Source organism: Camelus dromedarius, chromosome 10 (genome assembly GCF_036321535.1).
Source record: "Camelus dromedarius isolate mCamDro1 chromosome 10, mCamDro1.pat, whole genome shotgun sequence".
Taxonomy (NCBI): Eukaryota; Metazoa; Chordata; class Mammalia; order Artiodactyla; family Camelidae; genus Camelus; species Camelus dromedarius.
This window is the reverse complement of record NC_087445.1, coordinates 16,491,255-16,496,658: the sequence shown is the minus strand read 5'-3', so window position 1 is coordinate 16,496,658 and position 5,404 is coordinate 16,491,255.

Below are 5,404 nucleotides of genomic sequence, written 5' to 3'. Positions count from 1 at the left end.
TCAGAGCCTGTGTAGATATGAAACTTTTATATCTGCAGACCTTCCAAACAGAGTTTCAGTGAGAAGCAGCTGGAGGCATGAATGCATTTTATTTTATTCTGCACAAAAATGAACCTGCAGATAGTTTTATTTCAAAAGAGCAATATTCCACCCAAATTAAGTTCAAAAGCTGTCAACAATAAAAACAATTCTATTAGCTATTTAAAGTACAGTTATTACTGTGAAGTACTTTGTAGTCTAAGGATGTTTTTATATCACACCAAAACATCTGGACACTTCAATCAACTGGATGTATTTACATTTTATAAACAGAACCCAACCCAATTCGATATAGCAAATTTAGAAAATTTTTTTTAACTTCAGGATTAAATGCCATAAATGTCTGAAACAAGCCTAGGTTTAACATAGAAAGTACTCAGTTAATAATGGATTTGCTTATTGCTACTCTGATTTACTAAGTATTTGTTTTAATTCCCAGAAGCCAAATTTATTTTCACCTGGAATTTCCATACTGCAGAGGATAAGGAAGAATGGGATATATAGATGTACTCTTTATATTTCGTCAGTGAAGATAAATTATTTAAATTTGCCAGAGAAGCTTAACTTGCTATTGTTCTCCTAATATTGTGCTTGGTTTTAGGATGTATTTCTAAAGAAATAGCCCTCTTCTCAAGAAATATCATCTTTTAAGAAAGGAAGACAGAAATCCCTTCCTTTCTTTTCTCTTCCTGTTCAAGTCTCACACATTCTTTGAAGTGCAAAGGTTGCCTCCTCTAGTAGGCAACGTTTCTTAACTTCATCATTCAGTAAATATTTGTTATGTTTGAAGTATTTACCAGGCAGTGTGCTAGTTGTTGGTTATAAAAGAGTGAACAAGTTAGATAGTCCTTAGTTTCAGAGATTTTGGGCCATTGACATGGGACACAGAGAGATAATTATACCATGTGTGATGAGAACCATGCCAAAGAGCCTACAGAGTGCTGAGGGATGAGAGAAGAGGCATCTCACACAGCCATGGGTGTCTTGGATAATAAAGTCATGTCGAAAGAGAAGTGGAGGAAAGAAAGAAGGAAGAGAGAAGGAAAGAGAAATAAAGAGAGAGAAGGAAGAAAGGAAAGAAGGAAAAGAGGACAGATGGAAGCTGAAAAGTTTTTTTGGTAACTCAAAGGCAAAGTGGAGGTGACAAGTGAAGTTAATTATATTAGGATCAAAATAGTAAGGAAATAAACTGGATAAAAAAGTTAGAAAGGGAGTATAGTAGGTATGGCTGAAAAGTTGCACCTTGTTCCTAAGTGACAAAGGAAAGGAACTGAAAGTTTTTAGGCAGCAGAATGGCCATCTCATTTCACAACTGACTGGATATTCACACTGGTTCATTTCCCCAGGATCATAGTCTTTCATTATTAATTGTTTTTTTTCAAATATATATTTCAATTGTCCAAGAATAATTCAAGATACTATAGGCCAAGAACTGTGCCTTGTATTTCTTATGTTTAGATCCTATGCAATACCTTTAAAATTATAATGTAATGGTGTTTATATAATTTGCAATGTTTAAAAATCATCACATATATATTCTTTACATGTATTTTAATCATCAAAAAAACTGTAAAAATCAACTTTAAAATGTGTGAGGGGTCCATGGTTATTTTGGAAATTCTTTTAGCACTTACCCAAGCAAAATGTTCAAAGACCACTGTTTTGCCTGACATTTGGTTTAGTTTTACTCAATACATGGAATCAAATTGTAATGCTGAAATAAGTAGAAAAACAAGCAGAAGTTCATATAGAAACAGAAACTCAAGGAGGGATAAATAATGGACAGAATGAGAGTACCAAGTAGAAATTATTTTCAGAGCAGTGGGCAATGAAGGAGAGGCAAGATATGAGTGATTGGAAAGTTGAAAAGCTCTCATATGCCGATCTAGGCTGAATGGTCTCATAATATAAAAAGTCCCCTGTACTACTTAGGGTGGACTCTGTGTTACAGCATCATTGCAGCCCTTACAAGAGGGAAGCATTCATTCCTTCACCTGTTACTATAGGAAATTGGCTTTGTGCCAAAGAAGTTGTCCTGCCTAAGGTCATACCCTCCCTCTCTGGGGTTGAGCTGCATCTAAGGACTGACTGATGCAATGATACAAATTCATGCCCTCCCTTCATTAATTTGAACCATGTCCAAAGGGTCTTTCCAGCTTCAGAACTCCCACTGGGATTAGTTGAAGCCTCTGTTACATCTACATGGCAAATTCTTTCTTTTCCCAATCTTGTTTCTTTAACTCCTTCTCACATGTTTTAATCAAGGGCTCTCCCTGATAAAATTTGTACATGCACATCTCAATTTCAAAGTCTGTTTCCTAGGAAACCCAGCCTAAAACGTTTTGTTGGAAAGTTATTAGTATTACTGACATTTGGTCACAGAGGCCACTACATCTATTTCTAACGATCCTAAATTAATATTAAATAAATTGATAAATAAGAGCCTAAAATAAAGAAATTTAAATATGATAATTGTCTGTGATTTCATGTTTGACTGATAACATTACCATCTTCATGGGAACCATCTCGTCAGTAAGTGTTACACTATAGTTAAAAAAAGAGAAAGAAAATCTGTAGTAAAAAATGATAAAAATAAAATTACTACTAATCTTAAAATGCTGAGACAATTTCAAATGTTTACTGGTAGTGTGATTTGGATACATTTTTGTATCTTTAGAAAAAGAGATGCTTGTTGGAATGGGAAATTCAAAGAAAAATTTTTCTCAACAATCTCTTCTTCTTTGCTATCCTTTTGAAAATTCCAGTCTACATGAATTTGCTTAGTATTTTACTAGAGACTAGAGACTTAAAAATTGACATCAAGTACTTTAAAAATGCAATAGAAAAAGTAGAGTAAAATCAATAATAGTGTGAGGAATGACTTGAACAGCTTGTATTTTCACAGTGGTCATCAAAAAGTAATTTTATATCCAATAATTTGTATCGATTGTTTGTGAAACCGTAATGCATTATTCCATAAGCCTGGTTGTGCAGTTATAAATATATGTATCATTTTGTTGGTCTTGGTTTTTTTTTTTCTTCTTATTGAGTTTCATTTTGTCTAAAATGAATCATATTTTGTAGCATTTATATGTGAAGGCAAGATGCAGAACCATTCAAAATAGCTGCAGCCACACAATGGGCACTCTCCTTTTTGGGTTGTGAAAAAAAAGGGCAAAATATGTGAAATATTACATTATTCAAGAGAAAATACTTTTGGAATCAGCTAATGTGATCATCAGTTACTGTGACTTCTCCAGGGGCCCCTATAGAAATATTTCATTAAAAGCCTGATTGTACCATTGAAGCCACAAAGATGCATCCCCTAGGGCATATTCAGCATAAAACTTCCCAATGTTTCTAGAATTAGGGAAGATGTTACCTCACCAAACTTTGTATTGCCCTAGGTTTCTATATTAGGGACTTATCTATAGATAGGACTCCTTTTCTCTTGTTCTTTTAGTGAGAACACTCTTGAGAATGGAAATGCTGCAATGAAAGATTTAGTTGATTTCTTTAGGTGCCACAGCAAGACATACCTGATGTAAAGAAAAGCACTTTTTTTTTCTTTTATAATCTTCACATGGGCTCAAATTGGGAGAAATCCTGATTCTATGAGGGTTTTTTGCTGGTTTATATTAATTTGGAGGGAGAAGCTGGAAAGGCCTGAATTACTGTAAAGAAAAGGAGAATGAGGAGGGAAGGGGGGCTGGCTGAGAGTACCAGAAGGGAGGGGGAAGGAGGAGGGGGCAAGGAGAAAGGTGGGGAGAGGGGAGAGTGAAGGAAGGGGAAAGAGGAAGGGGACAGGAGGAGGGAGGAAGGAAGGGAGAGGATGGGAGGAGGAGAAAGGAAGGGGTAGTGGAGGAGGAAGGAGAAACTGCATCAAATGAAGAAGGGAGAAAATAGTATATGATGATTTTTGATTCATTTACTATGGGATTAGTGAGAAAAAGCCTCTCCTCTATTTATCCTTTGAGTGAGTGCATTTCTCAGTACTGATATGAGGTGAAAGTGGGTTCTTTCTGGGGAACCAGAAAAGAAGGTGAGTTCTGATTTACAGAAAGAGGGACAGTTTTGAAAGCATAGAAGTTAACTCTACAACCTCTAAAGTTTAATCGGATGTGGCTTTTAATTATAGCTCTAGCATTTTCTGTTTATTGGACCTTGAGCAACTTACTTAATTTCTTTGAACCTTATTTTCCTCATCTCAAAATAGAGAATATTAATACCTGTTTCAAGATGGTTGTTAGGATTTAATTAAAAAAACTTATTCATTTATTCAATAAATACATGTTAGGAGTTGTTCTGTGTTCCAGTTACATAGCAGTGCCCAAAACAGAAGTTCTCTGACCTTAAGAAGAAGGTTAGTAAGTAAGTCAACAAATACATAAAGAAGATAATTACAGATTGAAATGATAAAGATATGATGAGCAATAGGTCAAAGGTGATATGGTAATTTTTACTGCTTTAGAGAAAAAGTGTGTTTTAGATGGGTTGGTAATCACATGAGCCTTTTCTGAAGAGATGACTTCAGCTGAAAAGTGACTAGTGGAAACCAGCCGCTGAACAGCCTGGAGAAGAGCCTCTGAGGCAGGGTGAACTCATATGCAAAGGCCCTAGGATGCAAATAAGCTGGATGTAGAGGAATAAAATGGCTACAGTATCTTGAGGGAGGCCAAAGGTGGTCTGAGAGGAAGCTCTAAGTCAGCACACAATAACAGTAGCTATTGAAATGTGCTGCTCATTGAAGTTCTGAAACTATTTCTACTACAACTGTTCTGGAGAATTGAACTAATGTTGGCAGGATATTATTGTATCTAATAGTGAATGGTTTAATGAATAAATAGGTAACTAGCAGTCAATCCAGTTTTAATTCACAGACTTACTACTGTCTTGAGCAACACAACCAGTTTGTTGGGTGAAAATTATTCATCGGTTTAGCTTGAGTCCATTGGTCAGATAAGTAAGTTGATAGAGGATAGTAATTAAGAGATGCATCTTCTGACTAACAGAAGTTTACAGTTTTCAAGATGGAGCTCTGTTACAATCAAGGAGTCAGTTACCATTTGTAAGACTTCTTTCCTCCTTCCACCCCTCCAGGTATAGTTTTTTCCAGAAGTGGATTAAATGCATTGATTTGCTCCTTTCTCCTGGGCATGTTCTCTGCTTATTTATACACAAGTACTCTTTTAAAACAAATGATGCATCTTCCGTTGTATTTAATTTTGAAATGCTTCTGATCAAAAGCCAAATCTGTAATATAAAATGATTTTAAAAATCCTGAATGAATGACAAAATCTTTAATATCAGACTTTCTAGAGTTCTAATATACTTCACCCTTAAATGCATTGTTACTCTAAGTCCC